At 37.9% G+C, this 19,712-nt stretch overlaps 1 protein-coding gene and 1 long non-coding RNA gene across 4 annotated transcripts in view; both read left to right on the plus strand.

Moving 5' to 3' along the window:
• The window catches only part of CASD1 (CAS1 domain containing 1), a 62,362-nt gene extending 56,414 nt beyond the window's left edge, over positions 1–5,948 (plus strand). For all 3 annotated transcript variants that reach the window (XR_006965102.1, XR_006965100.1, XR_006965101.1), the window contains one exon: positions 4,921–5,948. The gene's annotated coding sequence lies outside the window, so the exon portion shown is untranslated. The remainder of the gene's footprint in view (positions 1–4,920) is intronic.
• A 3,205-nt stretch (positions 5,949–9,153) lies between these two features.
• Positions 9,154–18,671, plus strand: LOC124523803 (uncharacterized). Its single transcript, XR_006965103.1, has 3 exons — positions 9,154–9,341; positions 12,503–12,588; positions 17,528–18,671. It is a non-coding gene; the product is annotated as an uncharacterized LOC124523803 (long non-coding RNA).
• The last annotated feature ends 1,041 nt before the right edge of the window (positions 18,672–19,712 follow it).

Below are 19,712 nucleotides of genomic sequence, written 5' to 3' on the forward strand. Positions count from 1 at the left end.
TGACTCAGAAACATACCTATGTCAGGTTCATTATTGATTAATTGTATTGAAAAAAAATCTCACAGTTCAATATCGACTAATATTAACATTAGTAAAGGTTATAATTAATAAGTATGATAACAATGCTATTGTCATGACCCATGGACTTACAAAATGCAAGTGAAATTGGTGTTATTTCAAAAGGACACAGAACTTAGGCCCACTCATTTCATTCCCTGGGAATGACTTTATGGTAAAATCTTAAAAGAGAATACATTTGGGACTCAGTCATTTCACAAACTGGATGTGTTCCATGGCTTAGACAAGTTAATGTTTTGCTTAATAAATTGAGTGTACCACATGGGAGTCGGCTGTTTTACAGGAGATTGGGTAGCATTGTACCTAGAAAGTTTGGGAACTATTGAAAGGAATTTAATTCTTCACCTCATTCAAGGGAAAATGACTCTGTTAGCTTAACTACAAAGACTAGACTAAAGGTCGATGATCTTGATTGGCAGTTCAACCCATCTCATCAGCTCATCTTCTCTGCAAAGACTTTTAAGGCTGACTGTGTAAATATACAACTTAATCTGTTCATTCTTAAGATAATTGTGATTTGGGGAAACTTATTTGGCAAGGTGTATTCTGGGTCATTTTCTTGTTAAAAATTGTTTCCAGAGAAAAAAGCAGTGACAACTACATTCTCGAAATTATGAGGTTGAAGACTGAATTCTAGAAATTCTTTTCTGGTTTTAAATCTTACAAAAATTTAATAATACTATTTGTTTTACCTTTTCAATATTAATAGAGTGAAAATGAGGAGACACAAGTCGAAGTTATACGACTGCCATTTAATATGGTACCAGAACCTGCATATGACAAAATTGGAAAACCTGAATTATACATATACATTAGGAATAATTGCCTTAACATATAAAAATTATTATGCAGACATTTTGTCCATGTTCAAAAGTAACAATTATGATGCATTTGGGAGACTATAAAACTGAATGAAATCACATACCCCTTGTCTTTAAAAGATTCAAAGGTAAAATTGTACTGAGTAACACAGTGAAAAATCTGACATTATACATCTTAGTAAAAAAATAGTATCAAGATTCTTATTCCAAGAAAGAAAAATGTCCTGATTGAATTTATTTTCTCTGGGGGTGCCTGGATGGCTCAGGTGGTTAAGCGTCTGACTTAAGCTCAGGTCATGATCTCATGGTTCGTGGGTTCCAGCCCCACATCAGGCTCTGTGCTATCAGCACAGAACCTGCTTTGGATCCTCTGTCCCCACCCACTTTCTGCCCCTCTCTTGCACTCTTCCTCTCTCTCAAAAATAAACATTTTTTAAAAATCTTTAAAAATTTTTTTAAAATATATTTTCCCTTTATTTTTTATTTTCAAATTTAAAACATCAACAATATTTTTTTAAATTTAAATTTTATTTTTAACGTTTATTTATTTTTGAGAGACAGAGACAGAGCATGAACTGGGGAGGGGCAGAGAGAGAGACAGACAGACAGAATGTGAAGCAGACTCTAGGCTCTGGGCTGTTAGCACAGAGCCCGACATGGGGCTCAAACCCACGAACTGTGAGATCATGACCTGAGCCAAAGTCAGACGCTTAACTGACTTAGCCACCCAGGTATCTCCAATATTTTAAATATCTCCAATGTCTCCAATATTTTAAATGTTTGCTATATTTAAAGGCTTATCCTACAGTAAAAATAAAGCTTGAGTCTGTATCTGGCAGGGTTTTTTTGTTTTTGTTTTTTTGTTTTTTTGTTTTTTTTTGTAATTCTTCACCCTCTTTATAGCTTCTAGTCTCAGTAAGTACTTGATTTTTGACTATAGTTTTTCATAACTAAGCCAGTTGTGGTTTTTTGTTTTGGTTTGTTTTATTTGACAAGTCATTGGGTCAAAGCTCTGCTAGTAAAAGGAATAGATTCTCTTCTCTGAGACTACGTGAGACCAGTTTCAGAAGATAACTAATATTTGGAGAGGCAAGATGTGCTTTTCCAAGGTAATTTGGGAGAAAAACAGTGACAGCCATCCCTGGCATAGAAAGAGAAAACTAGAACTAAGAACCCATCTTTTCTTTTCCTTGCCTCCTTCCATCTCATCCTCACCTCAGGACACTATCACTGGGAGAGAAAAAGTGATGGAAAAACATTTAGTTGAAGTCTGAGGGGCCCAGCATTTTTAAAACATACATATGCACAAGGGACATGGAGCTGGAGCCCTTTCTCAGAGACTACAAAATTTAAAATGGAAACTCTAAAGAAGTAATACATGGACAAGAATAAGAAAAAAATTTAAATAGACTAATGAAAAGGGTAGGACTCAAACAATTGGACATTTAGACATATTATTAAGTTACAGTCACATCGGTGTGGAATAGTAGATGCAAGAATATATAGATTAATGACAGAATAGCAAGCACAGAAACATTTTAATCCAGGACATACTAGAATAATGTTACAGTTTGATTTTTACTTTACGAGAGAAAGGTACAAATATTCTTTAGATAGTCCCAAGAATTGCTTAACAATGGGGATGGGGACAGTAGACTCCCATTCTTACTCTCTATACCAAAAGACACTTAAGATGAGTAATGGGTTTAAAGACATAAAAGAAGAAGTAGAAAATGTAAGTGAATATCTCAAGATGAGAAAAGATCCATTAAGAATAAAGCGAAAGGGAAAACCAGAATGGCTACATCCCATTAAATAAAAATTTAAAACCAATATACCAGAAGTCATAAATAGAAAAAATACAAGCTGGAAAATTGTTGAACATGAACATTTGAGAAAAAAGTAATATCCTGAGTATATATAGGACTCTTAAAGTTTAGAAAAAACAAGATATTTTCCAAACTTCAGTTGGTTCCTGATTAATTCTATACAGAAGGTCACTTCATTCAGCTACCTTGATGAACATTACTCAAATAATTTAACTTGGAAGAACATCAGGAAATCACAGCACTCAAAGCTAGGCTTTCTATGGATGCTTTTTTTAGACTTGGGGGGGTGGGGATTAATGGCCACTATGTTAAGTTATGCCTTCTTTTCACATTTTCCAGACTCATATTAATTAAGACCAAGTTATACTGAGCAGAAATTTGAAACCTAATGGCCCATCTGTCTGTGTGATAGTGCATATTCCAAGTTTTTCCCCCTAAAGAGACTCTTAGCTAAGCTCTATAGTATTCCATCAGAAAATAGTTATTATTAGACTCTTAAATTTCTCCCCAAAATGTTGCTCCTACATTAGCTCAATATCCAATTGAGCCTGCTTTTTTTCCTAGATCCCTAGATTTCCTACCTGAACTTCAGGTTAGGTTATCTGGGATTGAACTCCCAGCTACTTAGTGTCTGTCAGCTATGCGTTTGACTGAAGCACAGTATTTATTCATTTACTTATTTATTTGTTTATTTTTAAGTTTATTTTGACAGAGACAGAGACAAAGCAAGTGGGGGAGTGGCAGAGAGAGAGCGAGAGAGAGAGAGAGAAAGAGAGAATCCCAAGCAGGCTCCATGTTGCCAGTGCAGAGCACAACACAGGGCTCGTACGCATGAAACCACAAGATCATGACGTGAGCTGAAACCAAGAGTCAGACGCTTGACTGACTGAATCACCCAGGCGCCCCTGAAACACACTATTTATAAAGAAACATTAAGAATTTGTTCTTTAGGGGCACCTGGGTGGCTTAGTCGGTTAAGCATCTACCTTTGGCTCAGGCCATGATCGCATGATTTGTGAGTTTGAGCCCCGAGTCGGGGTCTGTGCTGACAGCTCAGAGCCTGGAGCCTGCTTCAGATTCTGTGTCTCCCTCTCTCTCCCTCCCCTGCTCGTGCTCTGTCTCTCAAAAAATGAATAAACGTCCAAAAAAATTTATTTTTAAGATTTGCTCTTTATCACTTCCTCGGATCCTTTAAAATGTACCCCCAGAGTTAAGTCAGGCAAGCACGTAGCAAAGACCACCTGTGCAATATTTTCCTTATATCTCCCTAGAATCTCTCTCCAGTTTGAAGCCAGTGGTCAGCATTGCAGGACACTCTACAAAACAGTTATATGAAATTCATCATTGTGTCAACTGTAAGAATGTTGTTGATTATGTTACACAATGGCCTGTTTATGTGGACTCTTAAGAGTTATTTCATTCTGGCTTTAGAATTGGAATATTTGTGCTTCTGCTGAACAGTTTATCTGCTACTATCTTATGGACACTGTGAATTGACTTTTTACATGTGCTGATAAAAAACAAGAGCTAAATTTTTGCTCCATCCCAGACAACAGAGCACTTTGGTCTTCGTTATTTTTATTAGCCTCCTTCCCCTTCTTGGCCCCTTTTTCCTTCTCATCTACTTCAAACGATGTTCTCTGACTATATTTTGCCCTGCCCAGTAAGCCTTCTTATATCCTTTTTGGAACAAGGCAGTGTGATGGTCATAAGTGTTTCTTCAGACCATAGCAGTCTGTTGAGCAATAGGGGCACCCAGAGCAGCTCATAAAATATCCTGATAGCAAATTTCCACAGTCCTCTGCCCCTCTTCAGAAAAACAGGGCTGGGAGTCTCCTCCTGTTCTTTCCACATCGTTTCTTCCTGCTCCGCCAATGCTGTTTCCTCATTTTTTTTTTTAAGATTACCAAACAATCAGGGGTGCCTAGGTGGCTCATTTGGTTAAGCGTCCGACTCTTGATTTCAGCTCAGGTCATGATCTCATGGTTCATGAGTTTGAGCCCCACGTCAGGCTCTGTGCCGACAGTGCAGAGCCTGCTTGGGATTATCTCTCTCTCTCTGCCTCTCCCCCATTCACACTGTGTGCCTGTGTGTGAAAAAAAAAAAAAAAAAAAAAAAAAAAAGATTACCAATAATTCTAGTGGTATCAGTGCTGGTTCCTTCCCTAACTGACAATTTTGTTTCTTTTTCAGAGGTTACTGCTCTGAGGACCAGATACCAGGCCAAAGACTCAAGCTGTTGGTACACATTTGCTCTAGGCACAGGGCAGTGACCACATCTGTGGACACTTGCTTTTTACCACCCACCATCATGATCCTGCTCTGAGACCATCTAGTTCCAGTGAGTGGCTTTATAAATTAGACCTTGAATCAGAGGCTCTTTCCTCATTAGAATGTGGTCTCAACGGCTCCCTTTTCCCTGTAATCCGGAGGATGTTGGATGATTCAAGAAAATTCCTGTTTCTTGTGACTTTAGTTTTCCTGGTCCTTTGTAAAAATTTGAGACACCGTAACATATGATGATGCTGGGAAGGAGAATAAAGGTAACCCCACCCTATACAGAGAGGGCTTGGGAGAAATAGCAGGGTTATCTTTAGGTGTATCTAACCCATAAATCCCCAATCTGTGATCTATGACAAAGTGAGCAGTGACCCTTAGCACAAAAGTGGATGGAAAGAAGGAGCATGGAACTCTGAGGCATTGTTAGGTAGACTGTTGGATACGAGGTTATCCTGAAACTAATGTAACATTGTATATCGACTACACTCAAACAAATAAGTGCAAAACAGCATATATTGTATGCTATATTTGTTTTTAAGCAAGAAAAACAATAAAACAAACATCTAATGTTGTGGGGGAAAAAAGGAAATTATATTTCCTCCTCCTCTTTATCCCCTTTTCTTCATTTCCTAAAAGCAGGCATTGTTACAGAGGCCTCTTCCATGCAAAGGTCGGATCAGGTCTCTCTGAGGAGATAATATTTCAGCTCTGAGACCTTCTCATACACAGCTAAGGAATTCTTTGAGGGAAGGTAATTGTTTGGGTGGGCTAATAGGAGAATCGGGTCATAATTAGTTATTTTCAGTTTTTGATTTTGTTCTAAATAAAATGTCTATTTATTTCTTTTCTCTATATGTAACTTAAAGGCTTATCTTTTTCTTGGTAACCTTCAGGCATTCTTTGTAAAATAAAGATGATAACCACTTGTCTAATGTTGCAAATACTCCCCCCCCCGTTGTCATTTGTCTTCTATTTTGACTGAAGATCTTTTTTTTTTTTTTACATAAAAATGCTTGAGGTCAAAATTTATTAGTCATTTTGATGACTCTCTTTCCCTCACACCATGATGCATTTGGGACACCTGTGAAAGGGAGAGAAAAGGGTGGAAATTTGGGTAAGAGGAGCTTCCGTGTGCATGAAACTCCGAGAAAGTCTCAGCAGGCCATGAGATGCCCCAGAGAAAAGATTATCCAGTCAGAGGAGTCCTGCATCAGAGAGGGACAGCCTGGGTAATTGGCCGCTGCCCTACTTCTTGTTGGCTGGGTGTAGCCGAGGAATATCCCGACCTCGAGCTGAACAGTGAGGCAGATGCCATAGCGTGGTATCCACAGACTGCCTGTTACGTTCTTCACATCAGGTTCTCTGCACGGGAGATGTGAACAGGGCATGCGCACAACCGTCACAGTCTGCCCTGCTGTGGCGCACAAATCCACGTCCACACTTTTGTCCTACATGCTTTCCATGGGCCGCTTTTTCTGAAGGTAAATTTTATTTTCATTTCTTTATATTAAAAAACAATATTTATTTATTTTTTAAGTTTATTTTGAGAGAGAGAGACAGAGAGAGAGAGAGACCGAGAGACCACAAGTTGGAGAGGCACAGAGAGAGAAGGAGAGGGATAGAATCCCAACCAGGTTCCACGCTGTCAGTGCAGAGCCCGATGCGGGGCTCAAACTCAGGAACCGTGAGATCATGACTTGAGCCAAAACCAAGAGTCGGACGCTTAACCAAATGAGCCACTCAGGTGCCCCTCTGAAGGTAAATTTTTTTTTTTTAAATTTTTTTTTTTCAACGTTTATTTATTTTTGGGACAGAGAGAGACAGAGCATGAACGGGGGAGGGGCAGAGAGAGAGGGAGACACAGAATTGGAAACAGGCTCCAGGCTCTGAGCCATCAGCCCAGAGCCCGACGCGGGGCTCGAACTCACGGACCGCGAGATCGTGACCTGGCTGAAGTCGGACGCTTAACCGACTGCGCCACCCAGGCGCCTTTTTTTTTTTTTTTTTTTAATTTTTTTTTTTTTTTTTTTTTTTCTGAAGGTAAATTTTAAAAAGCGAGGTCAATAAGACAGGCTACAGTCCCTGTGTGCGCAGTTAGCCTCCAGGACACAACTGATGGTCCTATCTCTGTCCTCCACTATCAATTCTAAACTCCCTTTGCCCTTATCTGTGCAACTTTTGCTGGCTTACCTAGAGTTGTGGTTGATCCACACTCTCCTTCTGGATGGGTCACTGAGCTCTTGGTAATCATACTCATTAGGCAGAGGTTGATGCACTCATTCATTTACAGTCCCAGGAGGACAACGGAGTAGTGACCACAACCCAAGTGGATTACCTCAGTTCCACACATATTCTTTCCATCTGTCATTGTGTAAGAGCAGCCCTTCCTTCCTTCTAGTGCTGATCAGGAGCATTTACTGCTTCAAAAATGTTGACTTTTTGTCTTGCATGCTGGACCTCACAGTTGAGTTTTTTGTATTGAGAGCTGAGCTCACCTCCACAGCTGCCGCAAAGAATGATGAGGGAAGTATTTGCATTCAATAATAAATAATAATAATAAAGGGGCACCTGGGAGGCTCAGTCAGTTGAGCATCAGACTCTCAGTTTCAGCTCTGGTCATGATCCCACATTTCGTGAGTTCGAGCCCCACATCGGGCTCTCGGTTGACAGCTCGGAGCCTGCTTCGGTTTCTCTCTCCCTCTCTCTCTGCCCCTCCCCCGCTTGTGCTGTCTCTGTCTCTCTCAAAATGAGTAAATAAACTTAAAAAAAAGTTTATCTGAAGGTAATAATAATAATAATAAAGAAACCCAGAAATTTACAATTAAATTCATGTACTACATCAAGAGACCAGAAGAAAAAACTGGGAATAGAGTCATTTGTATATATGAGAATTCATAATAATAGTGAACATAGAATTTTAACTAAATGAGAAAAGGAGGGGGACATGCAATTTGGTTTTTTTCTAATCTCTGATACAGAGAAAATAGCTTAAACATATAAACAAAGGAGGAAAGCAAAATGCATATGATGGTAATATTTATGAAAAAGAAATATTTCTCTTGGTCAAAAGAAATGTCATAAATAAATTAAATGGCAAATTGAAAGAAAATAGTTTAAAAACTAATAGATCTACTTTTACTATCCTTATATAAAGAAGTCTTACAATTTTTTTAAAAAGCAAGATTCTCGGGGCGCCTGGGTGGCGCAGTCGGTTAAGCGTCCGACTTCATCCAGGTCACGATCTCGCGGTCCGTGAGTTCGAGCCCCGCGTCGGGCTCTGGGCTGATGGCTCAGAGCCTGGAGCCTGTTTCCAATTCTGTGTCTCCCTCTCTCTCTGCCCCTCCCCCGTTCATGCTCTGTCTCTCTCTGTCCCAAGAAAAATAAATAAACGTTGAAAAAAAAAAAAAGCAAGATTCTCTCCAATTTATGGCTGGTTTATGGTTTATAATTCCATCTACTACATCACTTCATTCCATTACCTTGGGCTACGTTACACAAATAGTTTAACTTGGAAGGTACATCAGGAAGCAACATTGCTCAGAGCTGGTCATTTGATGGGAGCTTTATTGAGTTTTTCATTTTTCCATTGTTTTTTTTAATGTGAGTGGTGGGCTTCTGTTATGCCTTCCTTAAACATTTCATGGTACAAAATTATTGACTCTGTGTTGTATGGAGCAGAAATGTGGGTCCTCGATAGTCCATCTGTCTGTGATTAAGAGCAAATTCCAAGCCTCTCCCCCCACCCCACCCCACCCCTGCCACACCCCAACCGCAGGGGCATCTTACTGCCCAGGAGCTGGTGGTGGTGTGGAGCTCTGATGGTTCTTCCAGTTTTCAATATGGGGAGAAAATGTTTCCCTCACCCTAGGTCCCCTGTCAGCTTGGGTTTACGTTGGAACTTGAAATCAAACAACCAAAATAGCTGTAGTCCAGATATTGCCAGAGGGAGTTTTACACTGTCATATTTTTTTTTCTGCTAACTGTAATTTTTAGTCTTACTATTTCCATCCCATTTTATATTACTACTCTTTATTGTTGTGATTTATTTTTCTAAAATGTTGCAATCATCCAGTGTTTATTTTTCTACCAATTTAAACCTTATATCCCCTGCTTTTACCATTCCAGTAGTTATCTTTAATTCTTTTTTTTCAGAGTTCTAATATTATCCAATGGGGTACATGTCAAAAGAAACAGGCATATTATTGGAACAAAATTGCAAGGGTCCATCACTTCCCGCATGAAGCATGTGTACGCTTCTTTTTTGGCAAGGTGCTAGCCTTGAAAATACCAATGGAGTTATAAGGGGAGATGAGAAAGAAGACACCAGAGGATTGGTAAGCCTCTCTCTCAGCATTCTGGTCATCTTTAAAATGCCAGGGGAGATATGTGGAGATAACAGAAATAGGAATGTATACTGGCACCAGCCCGTGTCCTCTACTTTCCTCTTTCAAGGTCAACTGCCTTACTATAATTCTTTTTCTGTGTTTGTTTTTGAATAGGAAATAAACTCTGATGGTTCAAAAATCAAAAAATATTAAAGGCAGAGAGTGAAAACTTTTGTTTTTCCTCCACAGTTCTTCATCTACCTAATTCTGGTGACAACTACTTGTAGCTTGTACTTAACTAGCTTTTCATGTATTCTTACAAAGTTCCTTTATATAGTACAAAGAAATGGGTAGGGAAATCCCTATCAATACATAATTTCCCCCGTTCTTTGTTACCATAGTGTTATACGGCATCAGTGTCCCAACATCAATCTGCAGCCCCTCACTGATTCTCACTGGTGTTGATCCACCATTCCCTTCTTAATTAGTTCCAAACAATTACTATTACAAATAATACAGTGAATTGCTTTACGTATACATCATTTTCCACCAATATGAATATGTGTGTAAGTTCCCAGATGAGGAATTACTGGGCCATAAGGTATATGCATTTTTAATTTGGTATTTCAGCACGGTTATTCTCCTTAGGGACCCCAGCAATTTATATTCCTGACTAGCAAAGCAGTAGCGCTTATCTCCTACAACCCCACACCCTCAACAGTGTATCAACTTGCATCCTGCCATATATTTAAAAGCAATTCATACTTCCGTTTCTGTGAACACTCTGCTTATACTGTCTGTCCATTTATCTGTTATTGGTCTTTTTCTTATCAACTCTGAAGAATTCTTTACATGTTTGGGAGATTAGCCCTGTGCCTATGATATAAGATACACATACTTTTTCTCAGTCTGTCTTTTGCTTTGTTTATGGTGTTTGCTTTGTAGAAGTTTTCTATACACAGAGAGATTTTGTCAATCTTTTCTTTTATGACTTCCGGGTTTTGAATAGTTTTTGCATAGTTAGAGATTTCCTCACTCCAAAGTAATAAAAGAAATCACTTGTTTTTTTTTTCCTATACCTTATGATGTGAGGTAGGGATCCAACTTAATTCTGTTTCAAATGACTACCTATTGCCAATACAATTTATTAAAGAGTCCACCTTTTCCATCATTGACTTTACATACAACCTATAGCACATACTAAATTAATTCATTTGTATGGGACAATTTATGTACTTTTTACTCTGAATCAACAGGTTGTCAAGCAACAGCCTCCCACAGTTCTAATTACAGAGGTTTTTCTCATATGTTATATTATTTCATAATGCTATAAGTCGGTTTTATGTCTAGTGAAAGTACCCTATTGCCCTTTTTTTAATCAGAGATTTTTTTTAGCTATTCTTGTTTGTTTGTTTGTTTGTTTGTTTTTCCAAGTGAAATTCAGAATCAGCTTATATGTCCCCCCCCAAAAAAAAACCCCTATTAGTATCTATATTGGAATCAGATTAACTTCATAAATTAATTTAGGATAAATGAGATCCTTTGGTTATGGTTTGGGTCCAAAAGTATTATGTGTCTTTCCATTTGTATAAGTTGTCTTTTATATTAGTTAGTGGCACATTAAAGTCTTTATTCATATAAGACTTGCTCTGTTCCAGTTAAGTTCATTCTTGGATGTTTTCTCTTTTTGACTGCTATTCGAAGTAGGATCTTTTCTATCATAGTAGCTTCTAATAATTGCTTGTATATGGAGATGTCTCTATATTAAATCTACATCTGCTCTATCTTAGGGAATTTTTTATTACTCATTTGAAACACTTTGGCTGATTCTTTAGGGTTTTCAGGTATACAACCATATCATCTTTAAATATTGATAGTTCAACCTCCTCCTTTATTATTTTCTACCTTTATTACCTTATGTTGATGTCTATTTCTTGTTGTTTCTATGTTTTCTTGTCATGGTCCTTCAAGTAAGATATTCCTGATTTAGTCAGAGTGCCTCTAGTGTTCCACAAGGCTGGCTGGATATGTCATATTAAGAAGTAGCCATCTAATGTGCATTTTTAGAGTATTTTGGAGGTCAAAACTGGAATTGAAAATTTTATCAAATGACTCTTTAGCTTCCGTGGAGATGATCATCTCATTTTTCTTCTCAGGTCAATTAACATATTGACATAATAGATTTTATAATATTTAAAATATAAAAATATAACATTAAATATCTTATTTTATTTTTAATGTTTATTTATTTTTGAGGGAGAGGGGGTGGATCTGAAACAGGCTCTGCACTGACAGCAGAATCCAATGTGGGCCTCGAACCTACGAACCATGAGATCATGACCTGAGTCCAAGTCAGACACTCAACGAACTGAGCCACTCAGGCACCCCTAAATATCAAATATTTTAAAATATTGAAGATGTATTTTCATCTTTTCATATGCTTACTTCTCATTTGTATTTCTTCTTTGGAGACTGGTCTGTTCAAGTCCTTTGATGACTTTGAATTGTGCTGTTTGGCTTTTTTGTTGTTAAGTTGTAGGGGTGCTTTACAAATTTGGGGTATTAACCCCTATGGCATATAATTTGCAAATGTCTTCTCCCATTCTGCGGGTTATCTTTTCATCCTTTAGACAGTGTCTTTTGGTGCACAAAGGTTCTTAATTTTGATGAAGTCCATTTTATCTATATTTCAAAGAGTTTATAATTTTAGATTTAAGTTCAGGTCTTTGATACATTGTGTGATCATTTTTATTTTCGTGATATTTCTGATTTACAGCAATTGAAAACAAATCAATGACTGCTATATGTCTCCAAGGCTTTCCTGTTTAAAAAGAAATATCTATTGTATTTATCAAATCCGTGTCTCACCATTTTATGTTGAGTTTTGGGAGCGGGGCAAGTTACTCACAGTTTCAGTGTGTGTCTCCATATCAGAAGAAGCCACATCCAAAGAGAAGATCATAAGAAGTATTTTAAGTGTGTTGCCATGTTTGAATGAGAATTTGGAGTCTTGAAAGGGGGTTAGTGTATTCTGCAGGTGGAAAGAACATAAGTAATCAGGACCAGAGTGTAGACTGTGGTAGGTCGATTGCATTAATGGCTCCATTAATAACTACCCCATATTCATAGTCTGCCCTGTAATCTTATATTCTTCTCCCACTCCAATTTAGGACTCAGCCAGTTTCCTTGCTTTGACTAATGGGACATCAGCAAATGTGTCACAAAGAATGGCTTGAAAGAAGGTGCACATTGTCTGGTAATCTCTTGCATGATTGAGTTATAGTCTCTTTTGTCTTTCTGCCATGCTATGAGAACGTGTCCATTCCACCCTAATTAAATGAGATAAACTCAGAGGAAACTAAGTTTTCTTAGTTTCTCCCATCTCATTTTTTATTTTTAGGCACTTGGCATTTCTTAACAAAATAGACTTTATAGGCTTGTGAGTCACTCTGATGCACTTTGTGGACATGACAGATCTGAGCTCTTTTAACAAAGACCTTATGCATCTAATCTATGATTATCATCTATCAAGATGTGGCATCAATGTACATTGCTATGTCTCACTAGAAATTCCATGGACAATCAATAAAGAGCTCTTCTCTTTCAATGACGCTGATTTCTTGGCTTGGCCTGGGAGCTCATGATGTCAACATTCAACCTCTGAACACAAAGAGAAAACAATTTTAATTACTCATTTTAATTTTCCAATGATTTTCAGAGATGAGCTATCAACACAAATAAATTAGGGCATAATTCTATTTACCTTTGAAACGTGTTTGTTCTTCTTCAGGTTTGTCTAAGATAGCCCTATGTTACACATTCACCTGAAATAAGACCCCTGAACTTCATTATCTTTATCCATGGCAGACCTTTGAACACTTTGCACTGATACAGACATTACCAAGCGTTAGTATACATGCCAGTTAACATTTTACTAATACTACTGCTGTAACCAATACGATTTGTTTTAGAAGCTTGCCACAAACTTACATACACAAAAATTTGGCACATGGCAGTGAAAATTCCTGAGACGGCACAGCTACCCTGCTCGCTGCCCTAGTAAGAGACAGCTTTTGCCACCAGAAAAAAAGTTCAAAACTAAACTCTTGACTTTGTCTTAGAAGCATTCTGTGCCCAACCTTCTCAGACTCAGTAAATGGATCAAAAATGTACCCAGGAACTAAGGTTATAACTCTGGAAGTCATCTTGATTCCTCCTTTCCCCACATTTTCAATCAGCAAACCCTATCAGTTCTGTGTACAAAATATTTCTCAAAGGCAAACACTTCTATTTCTTCTTTCCTGTCACATTCCTAAACAGTTGCTCTTCTTTGCTCTGCATTAATCTCATGCCTTTTTAACCATTCTTCATATTTTAGTGAGCTTGCTATTTCTAAGAATTTTTATTTTGACACTAATTTCAGATTTGCAAAGTTTTAAATATAGTGCAACTGTTCCCATATACTCAAATTTACGAAATGTTAATATTTTACCACACTTGCTTTATCATTTCTGTCTATATAGCCATTCATCTCTCTATCTATAGAATTGATTTTCTTTTTTTTTTGTATGTTTATTTATTTTTGAGAGAGACTGAGACAGAGTGTGAGCAGGGGAGGGGCCGAGAGAAAGGGAGACACAGAATCCGAAGCAGGCTCCAGGCTCTGAGCTGTCAGCACAGAGCCCGATGCGGGGCTCAAACTCACAAACCGTGGGATCATGACCCGAGTCGAAGTTGGACGCTTAACCAACTGAGCCACCCAGGCGCCCCAATGCAATTTTTCTAAAAGAGCTGGGAATTCCAGTCCCATATCACACATTGCATTTGGTTGTAATGTCATTTAAGTCTCTTTAAATCTAGAGTTCCTCAGTCTGTATCTCCATGAGTTTGATAGTTTTGAAGAGTAAGGCCAATTAGTTTGTAGAATGTCTCTAAGTTTTATATTGTCAGATTTAGATTCAGGATGTGCATTTTCAGCAGGAATATCACAGAGATGGCGGTTCTTATTGGCACATCATATCAGGAGGCACATGTATCAGTTTGTCCCATTACTGGTGATGGTAACTTTGATCATTTGGTCAAAGTGGTGTTTTCCAGGTATCTTCACAGTAAAGTGTTTTCTCCTATGCCAGTGCTAAGATATGGTGATCAAATAGATATCTCAAATAGATATTTGCACACCCATGTTCATTGCCCCATCACTTATAATAGCCAAGAGGTGGAAGCAACCTAAATGTCCATTAATAGATGAATGGATAAAGAAAATGTGATATAGACATACAATTAAATATTATACCACCATAAATAGGAAGGAAATCCTGTCACAAGCTATAATATGGTTGAACCTCAAAGACATTATGCTAAGTGAAATAAGCCAGTCATAGAAGGACAGCTACTGTATGATTTCCCTCATATAAAGTATCTAAAGTAAGTAGTCAAAGTCATAGAAACAGAAAGTCGAAAGATGGTTGCCAAGGGCTGGGGAAAGGGGGAGGATAAATTAGTGTTTAATGGGTATATACAATGTATATTACTGTATAATGGGTTCAATTTTGCAAGATGAAAAAGTTCTAGAGACCTGTTGCACAACAATGTGAATGTACTTAACATTCGTATGTATACTTAAATATGGTTTAAATGATAAATTTAATGTTATTTTATTTATTTATTTTTACTGGAGTAAAAAAAAGATGGCCAGAACATTATGGGGAAAAAGTGTTTAACCTCAGTGATAATCAAAGAAATATTGATTAGAACTAGTACCAGGAATGAATATTACTATTTTTGTCATCTTTACCAAACTGTCTTTGCATAAGTTAGGATGAAAATTGATATTACCTTCTTGAAAGCAGTTTGGCAATAAACCTATGAAACATGGGGAGTGGGGAAGGATATGTTGAAGTCCTAACTTCTAGTCCCTCAGAACGTGAACTAATTTGGAAATAGAGTTACTGTAGATGTAATTAGTTAAAATGTCATACTGGGACAGGGTGAGTCCTCAATCCAATTTGACTGCTGTCTTTTTAAGAGGAGAAAGACACAGAGACACAGACACGAAAGGGGAGAATGCCATGTGATCACAGAGGCAGAGGCTGAAGGTCTGCCACTGCAAGGCAAGGAATGCCAAGGATTGCCATCAAACCACCAGAAACGAGGAAGAAAAAAGGAAAGATTCTCCCCTGAGGTTGCCCTGCTTATGCATTGATTCCAGATTACTAGCTTCTAGGACTATGAGGCCACCCAGATTATGGTACTTTACTGCAGCAGCCATAGGAAACTAACATAGTAATTAATTATTACGTTGTAGGGAGATACTTTGAGGCTATGTAAATATCCTATTTTATTATAGAGACAGAGGATGTATACTTACACATATACATCTATCTATACATATATTTTTTATATTTTATATTTATATTTTATATTATATATATATTTTAACATTTATTAATTTTTGAGAGACAGAGAGAGGCAGAGCATGAGCAGGGGAGGGAGAGAGAGATACAGGAGAGAGAGAGACATAATTTTTGAGAGACAGAGAGCAGGAGAACATGAGAGAGAGAGATACAGAATCTGAAGCAGGCTTCAGGCTCTGAGCTGTTTGTTAGCACAGAGCCCGATGTGGGGCTCAAACTCACGAACTGCAAGACCATGACCCGAGGTGAAGTTGGACCTGCAACCAACCGAGCCACCCAGGCATCCCATACATCTATATATTTTATAGCTCTGTCTCTGTCCATTGGATGACTTAGAAGCAATGACACCCTAGAATATCTAGCTCCCAGATCTTGGTTTCCATATAATTACATATGATTCTTGTGTGAAACAGTTATTTCTGTGGTGGTTGCAAAATGATTTCATCATATCGTTTGCATCAGTTGGCATTCTACCATAAGGAAGCACTTTTCATTCATTCATTCATTCATTCATTCATACATTCATTTGTATCACTATAGTTTCAGGGATCTTATTTAATCTAGAGATTATAATACATTACTATATTTTGTTAACCAAATTGTCCCATATCTGGCCACTGTGAGCTGAGCCCCTTCTAGCTGGCTCTTGAATTCTTTTGATAAATTTCCATTATTCTTTTTCCTACCTTCTGGTGCAAGAAGACGTTCTGGGCTCATCAGTGCCTTCTATTCCGCAGCCCTGACATTAGCGGTTTCCTCAAGGAGACTTGGCTCCTAGAAACCAAAATTTGAGTGCTAGGGTTTGTGAGGTATTATTGCTCTTAGGTCCTCTCAGTGGATAGAACTAGGAGATGTATTATATTATTCTCTTAGACCAGCTTGTCTCAATATTTTCTCATTATTTTACCACTTCATTTGCTTTAGGAATACACATGGAACCCCAAATTTAGGTAATAAGAAGAAGTTTATTGTAGAAACATAATAAAAATTTAAACATAATATTTATCAAATTAGTAGTATAAGCCCACAGTACATTACTGGAAATTCTGAAGACCATGTATATTTTGGTATTCAGTTGTATTCAGATTTTATAAATGTAATCAATGTATGTTCCTTATGTTATGTAACATACTCAGTAGGGTAAAGACAGTATCATGTAATGAAATGTTAATGTTTCTATAGCAAAGCATCACACCAAGTGGGATCAAGAAAGATAAAATAAGTCTCCTTTTTGTTCAGGTCATATTCTACCATTAGATTGATTTGCTATGAATTTTCAAGGAAATTGAAATCTTTGGATTTGGGAATTGCAGATAAGGGATTGTGAACCGATAATCATATATTTTTCGACCAGAATTTAATGCAATATTTCTCTAAAATTTATCTAGTTCTATTATTATATCCAGTCTGTTTCTTTGTAGTAGTAGTTGTTGTTTTTATTTCCAGTTGAAAGTTCTAACTCACAATGTAGGTCATTGGGGATGATAGAACTACTTATTTGTGTAATTTTGTCCTCCATTGTTATATACACTTCTATTAGTCCATAATCACTAATCATATGTTTTGCCCAGTCCACATTTGTGGCAAAACAATGCTCACGTTTCCCACACCATTTCCTCCTCCTAAGTACACAGGAAGACAGCATCCACAGCAATACCTTTTGGAGACCATAGCATTACCAGATAATAGAGTATAGATGAAAGTGAGGGAAGCGGTTTTAAAGCCCAGCTCTGAAAAATATCTCATGTGACCCTTCAGCTCTCATTTCCTTTCCCATAGAAATCCTGGATACCACGTGTTCCAGATCATATAGCATACAAGATGGAGAAAGACTGACCTCATTGCACTGGACTATGATATGAGTGAACGGCACTTTTATTGTGTTAAGCTACTGTGATCTCAGGGATATTTTTGTCACATCAACACAGCTCACAAAATAATCTTTCCCCAAATGAAAATCCATCCTCTCATTGCATTGAGTTTTCAGTATAGAGCAAAAAACTCATCAAGAAATTCTCCTTTGTGTATGAATCTCATGTTTATCACAAGCTGACTTACAGGTTGTGTGTCAATGATTTCATCCCACTGCAAACTGAAATGTCATCTAATAAGTTCAGATGATAGTAACTGCCTTTTAACAATTTATAGCAATGATGTGGTGCAAAATTCAGCAGCATCCCTTGCTTGATCAAGATATCCTGCTGGTAGCTCATGTAGCTTTCTTTTCTCACCTCAAGTTTCCATAGCATCTCTCAGCTTCCCTGCCCCAGGGTTTTCTCCAGAGCCCCAGGATCTTGTTCTGCCCACTCACAGCCAAAGCCCAGAAATGCAGGGGAGTTGATGCTCCCCTGGAGCAAGTCAGCTGCAGGATGATGAGTCTGTGGATGAAAGTCTAAAACTCTTATCACTTTGAAGGAAAATTTTGAGGTGTATTCTATATAGTTCATTAGATGACACCCCAGGAGAACAGAGTTCTTCTTTCCAGAATAATAGCCAGATCAACGACATACTCTTTGTTGGTTTTCCTTCAAAACCTCCTAACCTCAATCTTTCTGCTTCCATGGTCTGGCTTCCTGGGATCATCCCCAAATATATGACCTGTTTTGGGGGAAACCAACTAATTCAGTATTTCTGTTGTATTGCTGCCTTTTGTGAATTTGTTCTACATGAGCGATCAATTTGATTCCCAGTTGATTAGAAAAGAATTACATATTGTTTGAAAATGGTGCAAAAGCAGACAACACACTAGTTACTGAGGTGGCACTAGTGAACAGATTTCTGATTCAATAAAATCCACTTTTAAGATCATAGGACACATAGATTTATATTCTATATTTGTAATGGAGCTCTAATCAGTCTTTATTAATATATATTTTTTAACATTTATTTGAGAGAGGGAGAGAGATACAATGCATGAGGGGCAGAGAGAGAGGGAGATAGAGAATCCAAAGCAGGCTCTGAGAAGAGCCCTACATGGGGCTGGAACTCACGTACTGTGATATCATGACCTGAGCCGAAATCAAGAGCCGGATGCTTGACTGACTGAACCACTCAGGCGCCCCATTATTATTTTGAATTGAAGGGAAATCTTCAGTCCATGATGGAGATCTGACCTCTCTAAAAGGAAAGCAAGTGGAGAGGAAGCAGGATTGGGCAAGGAGGTCATCCAACTGCAACGCAAACCTGAGGGTCTCAGCCAACCTACCATGAAATTCCAGAGTAAAGATTTCCCAATAGAGGAGTCCTAGGCCCTGGTGCTGATACCATGTTCAGCCATGGCTGGAGGGTGGCTGCCCGGGAAAACTGTTCCTCTGTTCAAAGGCCAAGGCAGATCCTGAAGGTGCTAATAGCTGGGAGCTGGGAGTTGACTGCCCTTTTTGCAGCTGAATGGCAAATTCTTTCCTGAAGGAAGATCCAAGCAGCACCTCCCCATGGCCGCCCCAGTTTTACAAATATAAACACCAGTATGAAAACTACGTGGTTAATTACTTAAGATGAACTTCATGTAAAGTGAGATGATCTGACCACAGATGAGATGATCTGTGAGCCTACCTATAGCACTGGATTAAAATGTCTGCATCATTTCTTTATCCAGTTAATTTTAAAACTGTTGTAAAAGTGTAAACCAGCCCATGACAGTTTTTTGTACATGTGAAAGAACTTTATTCAGTTTTCATGATTATTGTGTAAGGAAGACTGATATAGATGTTCTGTGCTGTCCTGGACCATGTTAATTACACTTCTGATGTTTGGTTAATTACTTAAGATGACCTGCACTCTATTAACTGAATGTAAAGTGGGATGATCTGACCATAGGAACCCTTGTGGGTTAAAAATGTAAGATTTATTAATAAAGTAGTGAGATGTCTACAAAAATCATATTATATTTTAATTCTGTGAAATGTGTATAAATTAGATTCTCGCAAATACCCAACTTTATATACTTTATCCTTCTGCTAGCTAC

The sequence above is a fragment of the Lynx rufus genome, unplaced genomic scaffold (genome assembly GCF_022079265.1).
Source record: "Lynx rufus isolate CCGP_SWC_20201006 ecotype Redwood Valley unplaced genomic scaffold, mLynRuf1.p SCAF_4, whole genome shotgun sequence".
NCBI classification, from domain to species: Eukaryota; Metazoa; Chordata; class Mammalia; order Carnivora; family Felidae; genus Lynx; species Lynx rufus.